General features: G+C 39.8%; 1 protein-coding gene and 1 non-coding gene across 2 annotated transcripts in view; both read left to right on the plus strand.

Annotated features, from left to right (window-relative positions):
• LOC138243427 (scavenger receptor cysteine-rich type 1 protein M130-like) overlaps positions 1-20,197 on the plus strand; it is a 359,441-nt gene that overhangs the window by 32,501 nt on the left and 306,743 nt on the right. The window lies entirely within an intron of this gene.
• trnak-uuu (transfer RNA lysine (anticodon UUU)) lies at positions 9,665-9,738 on the plus strand. Its single transcript has one exon. It is a non-coding gene; the product is annotated as a tRNA-Lys (tRNA).

The raw sequence follows: 20,197 nt of genomic DNA on the forward strand, positions 1-20,197 counted from the left end.
CATTTCTTTGCTTCCCAGTTAAGAAATACTGATCAGCTTTTGACATGATCTGATAATAATTTGTCTGATTTTTCAGATTGCTTTTGCTTCGCAGCACTGAGAACCTATGGAAGCCCGTTTCCACCAGGGAGTAAAAAAAAACTATGGTATCTCAGAATTGTGACTTAGAAACTCAGAATTCCGAATTTATATCTTGTAATTGCGACTTAAACACTCAGAATTCTGACTTTATATCTCACATTTGCGACTTCGAAATAGCCCATATTTCATTGTCTGTTCTTTTGTTATTGTAATGAATTCAGGTTCTAGGGCTTGTGCCCTCGCCGCTTCTGTATCTTATTTCATATTCTGTGTCCGTTTTTGTATTTTTGGTGTTTAAATATTTTTTTTAAAAGCCGCTATTCCATCCGGGTACTATGGAAGCCTCACGGCAGAAATGGGATTCCATAAAAATTAGTGTAATTAATTTGATTTTTATCAAGTCTTCAGGCCTATAGATCCTATGATCGTTGTGTTTTCTTTCTTTTTTTTCAGCATTGAATAAACCTATTACTTGTTCCTTTGCAACATACAATTTGTACGATCTGGTTGCAGTGTGGTGATGGCACCGCCCTCCCCTGCGCATAACAGGGATGCTGGCCGCCGGGGCTAAAGAAGTGTTCTTAAGCTCAACTGGCAAGACCTGGGTTCGAGGCAATGCAGTGAGGCACGAACTAGGGTGGGAGTGGTGAGGGCACAAGCCCTTAGAACCCGAATCCGTTACAATAACTAAAGGACAGACAATGAAATATGGGCTATTTCGAAATCGCGAATGTGAGATATAAAGTCAAAATTACGAGATATAAAGTCGCAATTCTGAGTTTTTAATTTGCAATTCTGAGATATAAAGTTGGAATTCTGAGTTACTAAGTCAGAATCCTGAGATACCATAGCGCGTTTTTTTTTACTCCCTGGCGGAAACGGGCATCCATACATTTCAATTAGTCTGATCAGTGTAGGTGACTGTTGTTTTATTGTTAAATACGGCGTACTGTGCACGAAATGTGGCAGAAACACAATCTGATAGTTAAATCAGTGTAGGACAAGTTAATGTAGAATTATTACTTTGTCTCTTGTTCGTATATAAATGAATGTCTCTGACAACTTAATGTTAGTTTTTAATTTTTTAAAGTGATATCTTCCCTTCCTCTGGTGGAAGTAACACGATGTGAGCAATTGTTTTTTGTTCTTTTTTTTTTCACGTTGCGATCCAAAGAACCTCAGACGCACAGTCTTACAATAACCAAACCAGAATGGATTCTGTTGGGAGCCGGACGAAGCTCATTCTTGCTCCCTGTGCTGAAAACAGAATTAGCTCTTACCCGAGCGCCATCTACAGCTGCTGGGTAGTGCTCTGCGTCCTGCTGCTCCAGCAATTATTTTGATGAAAGACAGATTGTGCGCATTTAACTTTCTCGCAGCTATAGGTGATGCTGAAGCTGGCAATATAAAGGCACCCGCTGGTACACCTTCTCTAACTTTCACAATCGTGATAAACATTTTTTTTTAAAAAAGACCTTTGAAAAATTAGATATAGATGTATGTATAAAACTAGATAAAAAACATTAGCTTTATCGGTTTGTACATTAATCGATTTTGAATCAAATTTGAACTTTTTACATTGCATTTTACATTGAAAAAAAGCGTGCATACCTAATCCACCAACAGACTGAGCAATATTTTACATTGCCTTCCAGAGCTTCCAGCATGTGATGGATTTGTATGATACCACTACAGCACTGGCGCAGGTGCAAAATCCACTTTCACAGGACTTTTTCAGTGTCTTCTCTCTCAAATGGACCGAAGCACAGGAGCCAATATTATAGAAAACAACAGGTGTTTAAACAGAGGATGTCCCAATGTCTTGGACAATGCATTTTGATTTTGTATAAAAGCAAATAGTTTATCATTTAAAAGCCAACAACATTCTTTTTCTCCCTGGCGCTAATAAACTACCACACATGCGAGCTGTTGTGTGAAAGAAAATTCATATGTGCATAGGGAGCAAGAATAAAATCCAGAACTGTATTGGTGATATCGATAAACAGGGCTCATGTTCACAATAAAACTTTACTGTATAAAACGTTAAAATCCATAAATATATTTTTTTAATTATGCAAAGTGTCTGTTAAACCATTCATGAACGATTTTTAGAGAAAAAAACACACCATTATATGAGAAAATATATTTACTATATGTGCATTTAACTTACTTTTTAACAATTTCAATTTCAAGGTCGATGAAAATTGTTGCCCTGCTTTTTTGTCATAAATACATAAGCTTGTTATGTCTTGTGTCAGAAATAAACTACATGAAATTTGCTAAAGCAACAAAAAGTAAGAGTAATGTTATCTCGTGTCTTTAAAATGACTTTAAACACAATTTGTTTTTCTCTGTGGATCTAAGGCTTTGTCATTAGGGTGTGCTGTTTTTTTACATGTTGTAAAAAGGTAGCTAAATCATACGAAACATAAAAACTCTAATTGTAAACAATTGACCATTCATATTCCTGAATGTTAAACCTATGGAGTATTTACATCTTGTCTTCGTATTTGTGAATATTACAGAACTCCTTTTCAAAAGCTGTCAGGTATGGATTAGTGCCCAGGTTTCCTGGTGTTCACCCAGGCGGTCCAGGTTTGACTCTTGGTATAGAAGCGCGTTTGTGTTGCCTTCCGGATTTCAAATAAGCAGCTCAGTGCAGAAAAGAGCCCTGTAGATCAGCATGTACATTTGCCTGGACAGTAGATTTTTCAGAAAGTATAATTGGATTATAGCACGTGCCCCTGACGATGTTATTAATACATGATATGTGCTCTTTCTTGTATTATATGTATTTTGTTGTTCAAATTAAAAAAAAATATTTAAAAAAACTTTCAGGATGCATCCTGCTGTATAAATAAAATGACATTAAGAATGCTGTACGCAGAGGTCTGAAGCCTGCTCCACAGAAGAAGTTTATCTAGAGGTGTTAAAGAAGTCGAGATCTCTCCATGAGAGGGGAAGCATCTCAGAAAAAGCAGGTGCAGTCGGTTCCATGGTCATAAGCTATAAGCCACCTGGCTTCCTCTGGGCAAGTAATGAGACAGAGAGAGAGCACAGTGAGTAGTCTTTTTGGAGGCGTGGGTCCGAATCCCACCACTGCCAGATGCTTCTGTGAACCTTTTTCTTCTGACTTGAAAATTGGAATTGTGGAAAATTGTGGAAAGTGGAATTGTGTTTTGACAGTCCCTTGAGAACCTAAGCAAAGTTTTTAGAAATACTTTGTCAGCTTGACATCAAGGCAGAAAACAAAAGCTTTACTGCATCCTTTCAAACCAAATGCGCTTTGCCACCTTTAGCGTTATACAAGGAACAACGTCTGCTGAGATCACTTTCCAGTCAGTGCAAATTGTACTGTGTTTTAATATTGGTTGTGCTGGCGTACTGCTTCTGTCTGTGAAACTTTAATGTCCTGCTTCTTCACTCCGAATCGTTGGCGAGAGTTGAGCTTGTTAAATCTTTGCACATGGTGCTCCATCAGAAATAACAAATGGAACATTTTTGGAACAATAATAATAATAAAAATCTTTCAATGCCTTGATTGCATAAGCGTGCAAACCCTTCATAAAGGGGATTGTAACTGTTGAAATTTAACGAGTCACATCCCAGATCATGAAGAAAGGTTATTTGCCTTCCCCAGACATCAATTGTATTGATTCTGATCAGTCCAAATTAATATCAGTTGATCTCATATAAAGAACCAGATTTTGGAGAACAAACGTTCAAACTGCACAGCAGAACCTGATGAGAAATCCATCTGCTGATTGACACCGAAGAACGTCATTACAAATTTTTCTCCAAGCTGTTTTAAGTGTCCGGCCACCTCTGTCCTTCCTACTTTGCAGTGAGCACAATTATTTCAGTTTCTTCTCTTGTATTTCCTTGCTATTTTACTGTCTCTTTCTTCCATGTGGAGATGGATCCACAGCCCAAACCCTGTGTTTGTGCAGTGTCAGTCTGTGTAGAGAGAAAAGCTCACACAGCTCTAGTGGTGCAATTGGTTTCAACAGCAGTGTGCAGTGAAGCCATGCTGAGGTAGTGAGTTGCTTGGAGCAGTCTCGCCTGTGTTTTCAGGGGTAGAAGCTCGCTGTTGGATTTATGTTGGTTCTTCTGTTACTTTTTCTACTTGATGGAGCTGTATTAACTCAGGCACACCTGCTTCCATGGCAAGTTATTTTATCACTGCTCACAAACCTACATACTGCAGGCACCTCTAATACTGTCACTGCTTGTGGGCCACGTGTTCCTGCTGTCAGCCTACTATACCACGTTCATGCACATCTAGAAACATTACTACTCTAGAACAAGAGTGAAAAACGAAACGAAAGCACAACCACTTAAAAAAGCATATTTGTCAAACCCTGAAGTCGACGAGGATGGGACAAGAACCCACCTGTGCAGAGCACAATGGATTAACAGTCCATCACCTGTGCTGCACTGGACTCCCTGTAGATCATCAAAAGCATATTGAGCTCCTAGGTAATGAAATTGCCAGCTAAAAGCCATTTCACATCCTTTCTCAACTTGCTCAGCGAGCAGGCTCAGTGCACACCGAACGAAGATGTGACAGAGTGGTGTGTCCAAGAAGCTGTAAAAGGACAGTACTTCGCAGGTGCATGGCTTAGTTGGTTAAAGTGCTTGTCTAGTAAACAGATCCTGGTGCCTTTCTTCCTGTTTTCTCACACTGTTTATCGTTATAGCCATCAACATGCTTCTGCAATAAGTTTAATGGAAGTGTTCATTTCATTTTTTGCACAACTTTTTATTCAAGAAACCCACACATTGCGAAAGATAACATTCTCATCTTTCTTATTAGTGCAGAAAAACTACTGCCAGCTGGCAAGAAAACGACAACGATTTTCTTTGTCTTTAGCCAAAACTCTGTGAAAGTAGAAAAAATACGACGTCTTAGTTTCTATGGCACAATCAAGCAGGATGTCCTTCAGTTAAACACATCGTTGGTAGATCAAACGCACCCAGAGACACACTTCAAATTAATCTGATCTAAACATCACCTTCTCTAAATGTGATTGGGTTTCTTTGCACATTCTCAACCATCCTGATATTTGCAGAGATTTTAAACTTTTGGCGCGACTCAAACTACAAAAAGTAAATATTTGAGTACCTAAGTCAATATCACTGGGAATTTTAATATAAACATAAACGAAAATGCTATTCAATACTTTTTAGAATATTTTAGCTGGGGATCTTCAAAAACTGAGTGTAGAAAAGAGCTAAACACCATCAGGAGTGCAGAACATGTGATAAAAGTGTTCTTTAATCAAAAAGTGAGTTTGTCTTTCACTTAGATGTTAATCGAAAGCTCAGTATACAATGAAGCAGAGGGTCATGTTCTGAATTATCGCGTCTTATTGTCTTGCTGTGACCTTTAAAATGTACTGTCGACTCCTCACTCTTCCTAACACAATTAAAGAGCCTCAAGCAAAAGTACCAATTGGGAGTTTAGTTCATTGGTAGAGCACATGCATCGTGTGTACGAGGCTCAGTTTTCAATCGTCAGCGTCTCCACTCTGGAATTCTTTTTAAAGCGATATATCTTTTCTGTGATTTCTTTCGTGTGACTTCCCTCATGTGTGAATTTCAGCGCGACGGGTAAACAGACAAAATGAATGACATTGTATCTAAATGAGAAAAGTTTGACCGGGGCAGTGTTACTAGTCGCAGCTCTGAGATCAATGTGGTTGAGTTGGAGAATGTGACTCGAGGGCCAGGAGCGCTATGGGTAACGCGTCTGATTATGGATCATAATAGTAAAGCAAAACTGAATTATAAAATCATTTTAGGAATTCTGACCGATATCTCAAACAGGCGATTCAATAAGAACGTTGAAATCTTTGAATATCACCTCATTATATATAGTGCTGCTATAGTTTTTACTCGGAGTTAAACTATCGGATTGAAGGAATTCTTACCGCGGGGTTAAATGTATTGTTGTTATTTGGAGAAATCAATGAACTCGTGATTATATGCTTTAAAACACGGCCATATGCACAGAAATAAACGACAGTGCTGATTATTTTCCAGAGACTGAGCACTGATGACCTATCCGAGCGAACTGATAAAGCCCACCCAGAGGATACTCTAGCAGAACATGGAAGAACGTTCAGCTTTGTAACCAAGGCAACCACAGGAACAACGTAAATAAGCACAATCAATTCCCCATTTAAGTCTTTCGTGTAAGGTATGCTTTGTGAAAGTATGAAGTAAATCCCCTAATCTCTTTTGAACATGGACATTGGAACAAGGTATTTCTGATGAAGCGTATGCGCAAAGATTCAATAAGCTCTACTCCTGCCGATGATTCAGCATGAAGAAGTTAAAGTTTCACAGACAAAAGCAGCTCGCCACCACAGCCAATATTAAACTTACTTGCAGGCACACCACCATGTGCACTGGCTCATCAGTGATCTCGGCAGACGTTGCTCCCTACGTAAGGCTGAAAGTTCCAAAAAGCATTTCTGTTGAGAAAACAAAACATTTTTTTCTGCCTTGATGTTAAGCTTAGAGAGCCTGTCTTTTAGAAATTCTCTCTCTAAACGCCTTGCGCAGCCTCCAGAGAGACTAAAAATATATATTTTTTGAGAAATGGGCTCACACAACCGAAGACACTAACGTTTATCTGCGTTAGAGTATATGAATAACAGTTTAACCGAAAAAGTTTGTAATTCTGATTTTGTTAAAATTCAATAAATCGTCTATCAACAGTAAGAAATTATTTTATTTCATAAACTATAAGACAATTAAGAGAGTTTGTAGGTCTTATCCGTCGCTTTTGTTCTTTTAACTCTAACGTTCAGGATCCAAACCCAGGTGCAGACGGTTGTGTTTCTTGAATCTCTTGTAATCATCAAAAGTCGATGTGTAGTCCTTCAGTACTTTCTCGAGTTGTACCATGGATATTTTATACGATCAATACTTGTCATGATCTTTTGCATTTTCCTTTACAAACTGAACAATTTCAAAGTGTGTTTATGTCTGTGCTTCACATCTACAAGAGAGCACTTGGTGGTGGTGGAGGGGAGACCCCATTACCTGTAAAGCACTTTGAGTGGAGTGTCCAGAAAAGCGCTATATAAGTGTAAGCAATTATTATTATTATTATTATTATTACTTGTAACAGTACAGGACACGCAGTGAGGAGCTCGTGAAGTTTTCAGTTTAGTGCGGAGTTCAGAAGGAGGATTCACTCGCTGAATGATCTCTCAAAAAATCCCAGGTGAGATTCAACAGGTGTTTTCTGCAACAGCCACGACAAGTGTGAAGCAATCTCAGGATTTCCTGAATTTGAACTAAATTATTAGTTCAAATAATTTAGGATTTAACAGAACTAAATGAGGTACATTTAAAACGTCGAGTGTGCCTGCATTTAATTGTGTAAACCTGGCTCTCTCTGAACACGAGCAAAGAGTTCTCACTCAACAGAAGATTGCGATGTGAGACCTGGAATATAAAGCACCTAGAGATGCCAGGGATTGAACCTGGGACCTACTACATGCAAAGTATGCACTCTACCACTGAGCTACATCCCCGATGGTGAAGGTAATGGAACAGACTTAGAGATGTGCAGATGCTCACTGATCACAATCCACCACTCACAAAAAATGCCTGCAGTTTCCCACTTTCGAGTTTCCTCTGAGTAAATTAATGGGAATGAAGAAATAAGGAAGGAAAAATAATCGCATTGAAGCTTCAAGAGACTGGGCAAAAATTAATCTATTATTTTTGTATCCAGTCACACGTGCGACGGTGGTTAATTCCCAGATGGGGGAGAGCTTTTTTTCTACCCCCTTACTCGACTGTCTTTCAATTCTGTTTTATTTGAGAGCTTTTTGCATCTTTTAAGTGCTCTTGATTAAACTATGCATAGACAAACAGCACTACTGATGATTTTCATTGACCGATGCACACTTGTTCTGTTCAACTCGAGTGATAAAGCCCTGTCTGCAAATATTGTAGAAGAACATAAAAGGGTGAAACAATGCCCCAACCACAGGAATGGTAACAGGAAGGATCGTGTTCTTATTTGATAAGTCCTTTTGAGATGTCTTGTCAATGCACACAGGCGTTAGAGCTGAATAATTTACTTTTAGTGGTGTTTTTAAACAAAGATGGAACATGTTATTTCTATACCAGGAAGAAAGGAGCAGACTTTAACTTTAAGAGGCAAAAACGACACCTTATCAAAGCTAATATTAATTAAAATGACATCACAACAAAAGAGTGGAGCCTTGAGTGAATAAAATTAGTTTTCATTGGACGTCTGTGTCTCCATAACTTTGAAGGTGAGTGAGAGGATTGTGATAATTTGCAGGTGCTTCTCGGAAGTTTGTTGGTGGTACAGGCGCCTTCCAAATAATTGAGTCAGGTTTGAATCCCAGCCAGTACAAACCCAAATCTTTTGAAGATAATTTGTGGTCTGCTAACACATTCTTTTGAAACACTACAACAGGTAACACCCCGTGTGAAACATCATGAACATCTGTTAAACCTCTCTACCTGCCCGTTCCTCAAAGAGACATGACGAGGGTCTAAAGAGACATTTTGAGCCGTAGAAACATTTTATCATTCCTCATCATCAGTACTTTTCTGTGCAGTCAGGCCAGTTCCACTTCAACTTCACCCGACAACGGAGGTCGTTTTGAAAACAATGAGAGTAAAGGGACACTGCACGTCTGCAGAACATCACGTCCGAGTTTAAGGACAGCAACATCAGAGATTGGAAGCTAGGGAGTTTCAGGTCTGTGTTTTTATTATAGGTTCAAGAAAGTCTGAATACCTTTGCAAGAAGTATTTCAGAATCCCACTCAAATCCAGTACAAATGCCGCATAGATCTGCATTGTACAATTAGTATACTGTTTGTCCGTTGAATCAAACACGCCTTATGAAGCATTTCTAAAACAGGAGAGATTGTTAGGGAATGCGTCTTCCTGTAAAAATAAAATGACTTGAAGGGCTCTATAAGCAGAGGTGTGAAAGCCTGAGTTTTACATACTCTAACGTAAATAAACATTAGTGTCTTCCGGTGTGTGAGCCAATTTCTCCAAAAAATATTTGTTAGTCTGTCGGGAGGCTGTGCAAGGTGTTAAGAAATAGAATTTAGAAAAGACAGGCTCCCTAAGCTTAACATCAAGGCAGAAAAAATGCTGTTTTCTCTACAGAAATGCTCTTTAAATTTCAGCACTGTTGCAACTCTCTTCATAAAGGGTGTGCACACGTATACAACCAAGGCATTGAAAGTTTTTTTAATTATTGTTCCAAAAAACGTTCCATTTTTCTTTTTAATGTTCTTGATTAAAAGATTTTATTAAATGTGAAAAAAATCTGACTGTGAAAAGGTCAAAATGTTAGTGAAAAAATCAGTAATGTGAGGAAAGATGGATTGTGGGAGCCCCTTAACTACCCATGTCATGCTGTATTTCTCACTCATTCTACTGTGAGTGGTGCCGTCGCTTCTGGATAACGTCTGTCAGTGGTCATTCCAGACAGGTCAGGTATGACTGCTCTTCGGCACAAGAGACACGTGACTCGCGAGGATCCTGACAGTGTCGATTTTCTTTCAGAGCCCGGATAGCTCAGTCGGTAGAGCATCAGACTTTTAATCTGAGGGTCCCAAGGTTCAAGTCCCTGTTTGGGCGGTTGTGCTGTTTTTAAGTCTATTGTGAATATCATTCTAAATAGTCTTTTATCTTTCACTCTTCTAGCTGTACTGTGGTTATTTTAAATGTCCATTACTTGTATTTACAGTAGTGTACTTAGTGTTTCATTTCTCAAACCGAAAATGTTGAACCACATAATCATCTAAATTAAATCACAGTAGAGTACAGAACACGCAGTGAGGAGCTCACACAGTGAGTGCTCTTGAAAACAACAAGAGGAAAGGCACACTGCACATCTGCAGAACATCACGTCCGAGTTTACAGTGACAGCAGAGGTTGGAAGCGATGTAGTTTTTTAATACTCGCTCGCTGAACGATCTCTCAAGAAACCTCGGTTGAGATTTAACGGGTGTCTAATAATCACGTTCAAAAAGGTGACGATAAGTTTTTTTTAACTAGGTAACCTTAATGGCATCACGGTGTGAGTAGATCTTAAAGTACCTGCAGACAGAGTACCCGTAATGGCAACACAGTGCTTTGAGTTCGGCTTTTCTTATTTCTTCTGCAGAACCAGTGGTATCGGAATATACTGATCTGCATAAGAAGCGCTTTCGGTTTCTGATCATTTTTATTGAGCGCTGTTCTAAACTTTACATTTGCTCGGGCTAGTTTTCCCCATGAAAAAAAAGACATATCGCTAATTACATAATTTCACTTTTTTTCTTATCAACGAGTAGAAAGAACTAAAATATATACTTCATTAAAAGTACCACAGGCAAGATGGCTGGCGGTCTAAGGCGTTGCGTTCGGGTCGCAGTTACCCCTGGAGACGTTTGGTAAAATCTTACTTCTAATAAAGAGGTCTTTCTCGTTAGAGTAGAAACTATAGAAGCCTTAAGCGGGAAAAAATCACAACATCTCGCATTTCACGGGTTTAATGTTAACTGTCTCAGTGGTTGCCTCGGTGATTGATGGCTCTTCTCCCTCGCAGGGTGACGGCAAACTTCTTCAGAGAGGGAGTCTCCCACGCACGGCTTTTCTTCATCAAGAGCTGAGACAACAGAAACAGACTTCAAACTGACATGAATTACTTCTTGAGCGTTTATGACTGTCTTTAAAAGCTGAGAGCAGGTGAAAAAGTCTTTGAAAATGAGGCAATGACTGCTGACAGTAAACAGAGCTGACGCTCAGCTGCAGACAAGCGCTCCTCGTTAGTATAGTGCCGAGTACCCCCGCTTGTTGGGCGGGAGACCGGGGTACGTTTCTGTGACAGGGCGCTGGTTTAATTTTTGAACAACCTGACTTCACTTAAAAAGTATACTACGTTTCGGACTAGTTAGTGCGGTAGAATATGGAGATCATCTCCAGCTTTGAGCTCAACTGCAACAAGAAGTCATGCTAAATGTAGTATAGTGAGTAGACATCGCGAGACAACAGAACGAGAGAGTAGAAAGCGGGAATATTGGTGTAAGGGCGTGATCTGTGTAGTTAACAAAATAGTTAAAATAATATAAAAACGTCTCTTAATTTAGATACACAACATTTATGGCGACGAGAGATGAGTGCTTGACGGACTCAAAGCGAGCAGAACACTGCAGATTTTAGTTCTCTTGCTGGTAGAAACGAACTTCTGAATTTTCAGTCTTTTCGTTTAGTTTGCACCATGGAAGATATGGCAGCCGCGCCGAGAAGCTTTGGTTATGCCCAGCTTTTTCCACCGCTTCTACTGAACCTCGGAGCTCCGGATTTGTATACGGAATACAAGATATGGATGGAGTCGTACAGATTGTTTTAAATAGCCAGTGGATCTTCAGAAGCTCAGGATGGCGTGAGACGTGCTACATTACTGCACTGTATCGGGGCTCCCGTGCAGCGGATTTTCGCCAACCTCCCTGGAGAAAAAGGTACATATGAACAGACTGTAGCTGCCTTAGAGGCTTACTTTACACCGCGGAGAAATGTGGTTTTGGGACGGCATAAATTTACAGATGCAGCCATTCAAAGTGTGCGGTACAGACACGTACCGCAGGTAAGATGACACGGGGTACCGCGGTGCGTGATTGGTTGACCGACAGGGGCACTCGTGATCCGTTGGTCTGTCTTAGAAAGACTTACTGTAAACGTCTTTACTGTGCCCATTGTAGATATTGAATTTTACCACTGAAGGGAAATCTTAGTAGCTGAGCATAAAAAGAATAGGAGCATACTGTAACGCGTGTGAAGGCCATAAACGATATTAATTTTGGAACGTAAACATACAGTATATAGCTGGTCTCGGTACTTTAAAGAAAAAAATACACACCAGTATTCCATTTCTCCCTAAACATTGTAAGCCTCGAAGTCTTTAACTAACGTGATACCGGAGTCAACAAGCATACTTTTAGAATTTGATTAAAAGGGAATATAATATGGAATCGCGTATCTCAAGAATTTAATAACGGTATGATTATATCCGTGTTCTGCGGCAGGGCTGTGTAGGGCTGTTTCACCTACCTGATCATGCGAGCTGTCTTGTAGCCTACTGGTCTAGGTGCATGACTACCAACTGGCAGGTTGTGTGTTCGAATCCAGCTAGTGCTGGACTTTTCATTTTTATTTATTTATTTTTTAATCGCGTAACATAAACATATTACCGTATGCAAACTGTACTGTATACAATATGTAGGAACAAGTAATAGGTTTATTCCATGCTGAAAAAAAGAAGAAAGAGAACACAACGTTTCGGCCGTGGAGCCTTCTTCAGGTGTGAAGAAGGCACACCTGAAGAAGGCTCCACGGCCGAAACGTTGTGTTCTCTTTCTTCTTTTTTTCAGCATGGAATAAACCTATTACTTGTTCCTTTGCAGCCTACGCATGCTGACGCAGCTACCCACCTGAACTACAACTGTATACAATATGTATATGTATATTTAATGTCTTAACTGTGCCCGTTTAAGTATTGAATATTCATATCTAAGTTTACCACTGAAGGGAAATCAACATAAACATACAGTATATGGCTGGTCTCGGTACTTTAAAGAAAAAAATACACACCAGTATTCCATTTCTCCCTAAACATTGTAAGCTTCGAATGAAACCACTAAATAAAGACATAAATATAGAAATCTTAAGATTTGTTTTATTTAATGTTGGTAGCAGGATGAACTTTCAGAGTGTATATTTTATATACATATTTTATATGTTAACAGTGAAAAAGGTATTTAGAAATGAGTTATTTCAAGATGAAAAAGAAAACATACACGAAACATGGTTTCATTACGACCAGAATCGGTATTGAGATATTTTTAACTTGATTTACAGTATTTGAGAGGTATGTCTTAACACCGATACTACAGTGCTTAAGTACTGCTCACGTATATGTTTCTAGGTTTATATTATGCATTTCATACGGTCAAATTACTTTTGAGCAACTAATAAGAAGCGCGAAACGGTATGCGTTTTAGTTTCGTTTTGTGCTGGAACCCGTGGATTGATTAGACATATCAAGTACATACAAGTCATTTTTTAAATTTTGTAGTTCGTCTTGAAAAAATGTTACGAGTACATCATCTATCAACAATTACACAGGTTCTGTTTCCATATTGCGGATTTTGGTTAGGTATGTGGTGTCTCCGGGGGAATAGTTTATGTAAACGAAGGTCGTACTTACACCACACTTTACTGTCCTCCGATCCGTGGCGTTTCTTCCAACAACTGTCTTCCTAATACAGTCCGTAATCCGTTCCCTTAGTCCTGATTTGTTCCGAGTTCCAAAAGCTCGTAATAAAGACAATCCGCGATGTATCCTAAACCAGTGTCCGTAATCCAAAATCATAAACCTTTCTCCTTGCAGTCGTTCGTTAGCCCGATCCTTAACATCCACCTCTTTCCACTCTTTTCCTCCAAAACGCATTCACCTTACCGGCTTCCGCGCTGTTCACTGCCTCCGGGCCACTTATATCCCGATTCCTGATGCGTCTCAGCTGTGTCTCGTAAGGTAGACCCTTTCCATCTACTGGTCAGCTGATTCTTTTTGTCCGCCATCTTGCTAAGGTCCATCTCTAGCATTTTCAGCGTTTCGTTACGGAAGTACCCGTTAGAGATGACCCTTCCCCGTGTCCTCTTACAGTATTATCAAATCCAGTGGCACTGTGTTTTAGTTTACTGAGTCCCATGTCACATGGTCTGTGATTGAAACCTGTAAAACCGGTTTAATTCGTCACAGCCAGCACTCTTCAGGTGTGAGGGTCTTCTGCTCAGAATGAAACGCTAAAATGTTTGTGTATATTCTAATGGTAGTGGGGGCAGGGTGTGTGGGAAAAGGTTTGGTTGAAATTGCATTGGAGATCTATGTTCTTCACACCTGAAACATTTTCTCTGAAAGCATTTTCTTCGCAGTTTAACCGATCTTGTTACAGCATGTTACAGTTTACTATTATTAACCATATTAATTTTAAGTGCTTAATGTAAAATCTTGTAAAAATATATTTTCATTGTTCAAATATACATTAAGTCTGACTATCATATAATAAGTTAAATACAAAACTAAAGAAAAAATAGGGTTAAATATAATTCAAAATATTTTGCTAACAATGTTAACTGTTTATGAATAATAAAATGTATTAACTAAGGAGTAGGATGGCACAGTTGTTAGTATGTTTTTTGTTTTGTTTCTTTTTCATAAATACAACAGTAGTACCTGATGTCTCAGTGGCTTTCAAAATAAAATTATGCATGCAAACCTGTGAACTAGAAAGATAACTAAGATATCCATCCATTATATTCCATAATATCCATGAAATATATGGCGCTGAAATACAGTATGTGTGACGCATAAAAGACACCAAGGGATTGGGTGAGCTCCCATCACAAAAAAAAACTGCGAACCTGCACTACAGCGACCATAGTACAGTTTGGAGACCAAGGCGTTTTACGGGAAGAGACGGGGTGCTTCTGCCGCCCCAGCTTCCAAAGAGCGAAGGGTAAGCAAATACAGCAGACTTCATCTGAAATACGCGATTACAGCGCATATTACAAGGTATTATTGCCGTTTTGAATTTTAAATTCAATTATAATTATTTCTTCGTAGCCTGTTCTTCAAGAAAACACCGCACAGGCAAAACGATCTACCACCAGGACAGTAAAAAAGAAAGCGGTAAGACGGAAAAAAAGAAAAGTTTATTTTGACTTCTGTTCCGCGACTGATGAATACTACTGTGTGACTTTATTTCTTACATGAATTATGTTATTTTGCCACAGGCCGTGGGTCTCTGCTCTCGGCCACTGGCCAGGGTGCCAACCTGTAGAAGCAGCACCTGTATGGAAACATTTCGGCAGCAGAGGGAGCATTACGATGCATTACTGGGGAGGATTGGGAGGCTAGAGTTCCAGCAGTCAAACAGTTGAGCAGCTGTCTCCCGAAAAGTGCCTCTCCCCGCCACGCAGGCTGCAATGCCTGGCGGAAGCTCTGCCCCCCGCAGAGCACACACCGCCTCAGGACACTCCATCCCGGCCTCTCAGTTCACCACCGCGCAGGAATCTGTTGATGCTGTCCCCGCCGGCTATCTCCCCCCAGGAAGCACAGCGGAATTCACAGATGCCAGTGGGACGAATAATTCTCCCAGATGTCCAGCTGCTACCCATCACCCAGGAGATGGAGGGGGGGTTGTACTTGCAGTGCATCGGCATAGACGGGAAAGCAAGAGCCGACCGCTACGCCGCCCTCGTGTTTCGAAATCTTGTGACTTTTGAAATTTACTGGGGGTGGACCACGTCTGTAAATTTCGATGGGTCCAGAGGCAAAAGTGCCTTGCCTTGCAATCTCCGGGAAACCATTAGTACGATGGTGAATCGGAGATTCTCAACCCTTGCTGCGTACGACTGGAAAAGAATTCGTGATCGGATCAACGAAATGCTTCGTAGGAGGAGGCGGTCTTTTCCTCTTGTCTAACAGTCTGTCCACAAACAAAACATTCCTGTTAGACAAGAGGAATTGAAAAAAAACAATTTTGTCAATGAAAACCGGTGTGTGTGTGTCTTCCTGCTGGATGTCCCTCTCACAAACTGCTGAATGAATAAAATAATTTTATTGAAAACGAGTTTGCGATTGTCTGGTCTTTAAATTCTTGAGATACGTGATTCCATATTATATTCCCTTTTAATCAAATTCTAAAAGTATGCTTGTTGACTCCGGTATCGCGTTAGTTAAAGACTTCGATGCTTAAAATGTTTAGGGAGAAATGGAATACTGGTGTGTATGTTTTCTTTAAAGTACCGAGACCAGCCATATACTGTATTTTTAAGTTCCAAAATTAATATCGTTTATGGGCTTCACACACGTTGCAGTATGCTCAGGCACTAAGTAAAAGGAGATGCTTCGTATTGCTTGACTAATTTTAAAAACTAAGTTATAAATGCAGACGCTCCCTCGGTGCGCTGCTCTGGTGCGTCGGCTCCTACACAGTGCCTGTCTGCCGTAAGCGTTACAATATACATACCCAACACTGCTTGTACCCATCTGTCATGCAAATAAAACACCTTGAATTGAATTGAATTGAGGGGAGAAGGGGGGAATACTAAAGCCAATACTGGCTCAATGGGCTTTGACGTGCTAATGCGTTGGTTTAACAGTCCGGGTGTGGCAGGCTTCCAATGTCAACTCGACTCGATTGGAAGACAATGAACATATTTTAGCCCTAAATGAATTAATAGCAAACATGGTTTACATAAAATACATTTTTCCAAGAAAGTTTATAATAATACGATCCATAGTTGAAATCTGAGCCTACTTTAAAAATAAAGGAAAAGCATTTTCAGAGAGCAATCACGCTGTGTTTATGTAGAAAAAGTGATTAGGTTTATGAGCAATCTAATTACCTATTCGCTTAAAACGCTATATAAAATAAAGTTTATTTAGAGATGAATGATCAGTGTCGCAGTTTAAATAATCTGAGTCAGGAAACTAACACAGCGCCACCGGATTTAATAACGCAATAAAAACGCTATAAAATAATGTGACACAGTACAGCACAGTACAATAATACTGACCATGATTTTAGAAGCATAAATTACCTTACACTCAATTTAAACACAAGCTGTCTTTCTGTATGAACCTCTAAGCTGGTTCATACAGAAAATGTAGAAATGCATTAGCCTGATTATGATTAAAAAACACATAATTAAACACGCGTTTGCGATTTAAATCAGAACACGATTTAAATCAATATAAATGTTTATATTGTAACGCATACTGTCCAGCCTCCATTTCTCTATAAAAATTTACTGTTGCACACACACACACAATAGAAGCAGGAACCGCTGTCAGAAGGGAAGATATGTTCAAAATATCGCAAATATCGATCATGTTGCGATATTTTGAAATATAAAAGTCAATTGATTGTCCATAATATCGCTTACCTATTTTTTCGAAGAAATGTTTGTTAAAATAAAAGTCCAGCACCAGCTGGATTCGAACACACAACCTGCCAGTTGGTAGTCACGCACCTAGACCAGTAGGCTACAAGACAGCTTGCATGAACAGGCAGGCGAAACAGCCCTACACAGCCCTGTCGCAGTACACGGATATAATCATACCGTTATTAAATTCTTTAGATACGCGATTCCATATTATATTCCCTTTTAATCAAATTCTAAAAGTATGCTGTTTGACTCCGGTATCACGTTAGTTAAAGACTTCGAAGCTTACAATGTTTAGGGAGAAATGGAATACCGGTGTGTATTTTTCCTTGTGATATTTTAAGCTCTAGTTGAATGATAGGTGTCGCATTTTAAATCATTTTCGTAGCTAGAAATTATGAAACGCCCTGTTAAAAGCAAGGAAGTTTTTATGCCCGTTGAAGTAAAACAAAATGCCTGACAAAGTATGGCTTGGACAGATTCCAAGTGCTTGTACAAATGTGCTAAAGAAATTATACTTTGAGTATACAGCTTGTCCAAAGTCATCCATTATTAATACTATTAGTAATATCTTCAGTAAAGGCTTTGATGCATAAATATTTCTGATAAAGGTAGGTTGTGTACTTTTGTCCAACTGAGCAATCTTGCTTTCATAAAATATACCAACATTTTAATGACTGATGATTAACATGCTGTAATACACAGTTCAAAATTAAAGGCTCAAATGCTGTACATGAGAGGTTAAGCTCCCCCTGGCGGTTTTACAAGGCGACGCCGGATAGTTAGTCACGTGACACACGTGAACTGCGTGATACCGCGTGATACCGCGACACGCCCACCGGGGTATGCGGCGAAATACCTCACCCATTTTGAATGGCTGCATCTGTAGGCAGAGAACTTAGTCTCAGGACGAATCTGTTGATGCTTTTGTGACTGCACTAAGATAACTGGCTAAATCGTGTGACTTTGGAGTATTGGAAACTGACATGTTAAGAGATCAACTTGTGGAAAAATGTGCACATAAGAGACTATAAATTGCTGAATGAGGAAGGGCTGACTTTAGAAAGAGCTCTTACAGTCGCTAGAATTCATGAAGCAGCTCAAGCAGAATCAAGAATGCTTTCTGACCACAGTGACAAAGTGACACTGAACGGGGCGCTCGCTCAAACTTTACAAACAAAAGCCCAACAGCAGGACGCAGTCATGCTAGAGATATAGAAGAACAGGGGACGGCTGACATTACATGTTACAGGTGCGGACTAACAATGCACAAAGCAGATGAATGCGGAGCGTGATCAGCAAGATGTCTACACTGTAAAAAAACAGGACATTATGCACACGTCTGCAGAACATCACGTCCGAGTTTAAGGACAGCAACATCAGAGATTGGAAGCTAGGGAGTTTCAGGTCTGTGTTTTTATTATAGGTTCAAGAAAGTCTGAATACCTTTGCAAGAAGTATTTCAGAATCCCACTCAAATCCAGTACGAATGCCGCATAAATCTGCATTGTACAATTAGTATACTGTTTGTCCTGAATCAAGCACGCCTTATGAAGCATTTCTAAAACAGGAGAGATTGTTAGGGAATGCGTCTTCCTGTAAAAATAAAATGACTTCAAGGGCACTATAAGCAGAGGTGTGAAAGCCTGCTCTACAGAAGAACTATAGCCAGAGATGCCAAAGAGGTCGAGATTTCACCACGTGAGAGAAAGCATCTCAGAAAACGAGGTTGCGGTCGTTTCCACGCTTTATAAAACCACTAGGTCAAACAACAAGAGGTGAAGAGCCGCTGGTGATAGTAACGCGGCCAAGCGCTCTAAGGAGCTGGCTTAAACCTCCAGTCTCTTCAGGAGCATCTGTTGGAGTCACACTGCTACAGTGTATCGCCTTGTTAAGTATCCCTTTTATTGTTGTTGCTGCCTCCAGGTGAAGTAAACCAGGTTCAGAAAAAAATAATTTGAACAACATTATTCCCATGTTTACTTGAAGGCGTGGTGGCCAAGTGGTAAGGCGTCGGTCTCGTAAACCGAAGATCCTGTGTTCAAGCCCCTCCCGTGCCTGTTTCATTTGTCACTGCTTTCCTTTAGTTTCAAAGTCTTCAAAAAACTCGCAATGTAGGAGTCTCAATAGTAAGAGAACATAACTGTCGCCAGTGATTAGTATTCTTGCATATCCTGCCTTGTTTTTTAGTCGACAAAGCTTGTCTCTCTTCACACCCATCTTCCGAATGATCGCCTCAGCATTGGGAAGGAACGTGCACTTGGTACAGCCCCCCACTTCATGGTCTGATCACAAACAGATCAGATGAGCTGTCAGTCCAGGTTGGAAGTAACGTTCGAAAGCACTAAAAATCGGACTTAGGAACAAGAAGACCATGTTTTTTTAAACGATTAAATGATTAAATAATATACTGCCTGCAAGACTATGTCAAGTTCAAGTTCAAGTTTATTGTCATTATACTCATACACAGGTATATGGTATAACGAAATGCTATTTAGCTAGCTCTCGGACATAAGTAGTACAAAGAAAAAAAACACAACAATACAATTGTATAATAAAAGAAAGACAGAGACAACAGCCGATGTGCAAAAAACAACAACAGGCAGTGTGCAAAACAACAAAAAGGTAACAGGTTATGTGCAAAAACAAGCATCAAAAGAATGAAATAAAGGGATAGAAATGATGGGGAGTGAGCTTTTGACATGTATGGTAGAGGAAGATTTTCAATGTGTGTTTGGGTTTTTGGTAAGAAAGAAGGAACTGTGAGGTTCAGATCATAGGTGAGAGGTGGGGTGAGAGTGAGAGAGGCTGGGAGTTTAAGAGTTTGATAGTGCGGGGGTAAAGACTGTTTCTAAATCTGGTAGTCCGGACCTGAATGCTCCGGTGCTGTTTTCATGTCATGCTAAGCGCCACAAATTGTGTTCGTCCAGTCGTATCAATCGTCCTAAAGTTATGGAAAATCCGATGCAACTGGTGCAATCAGCACCTATTTCTTCATGATAGTCGAGCAGTTTAAAACAGCAAATTCACAGCTTCGTGTCTTTTAAGCTTTGTGTTTCACTCTCCAAATAGAGGCACGGGTTCAAATCCCACTCCCGACAGT

Source organism: Lepisosteus oculatus, chromosome 14, assembly GCF_040954835.1.
Source record: "Lepisosteus oculatus isolate fLepOcu1 chromosome 14, fLepOcu1.hap2, whole genome shotgun sequence".
Lineage (NCBI taxonomy): Eukaryota > Metazoa > Chordata > Actinopteri > Semionotiformes > Lepisosteidae > Lepisosteus > Lepisosteus oculatus.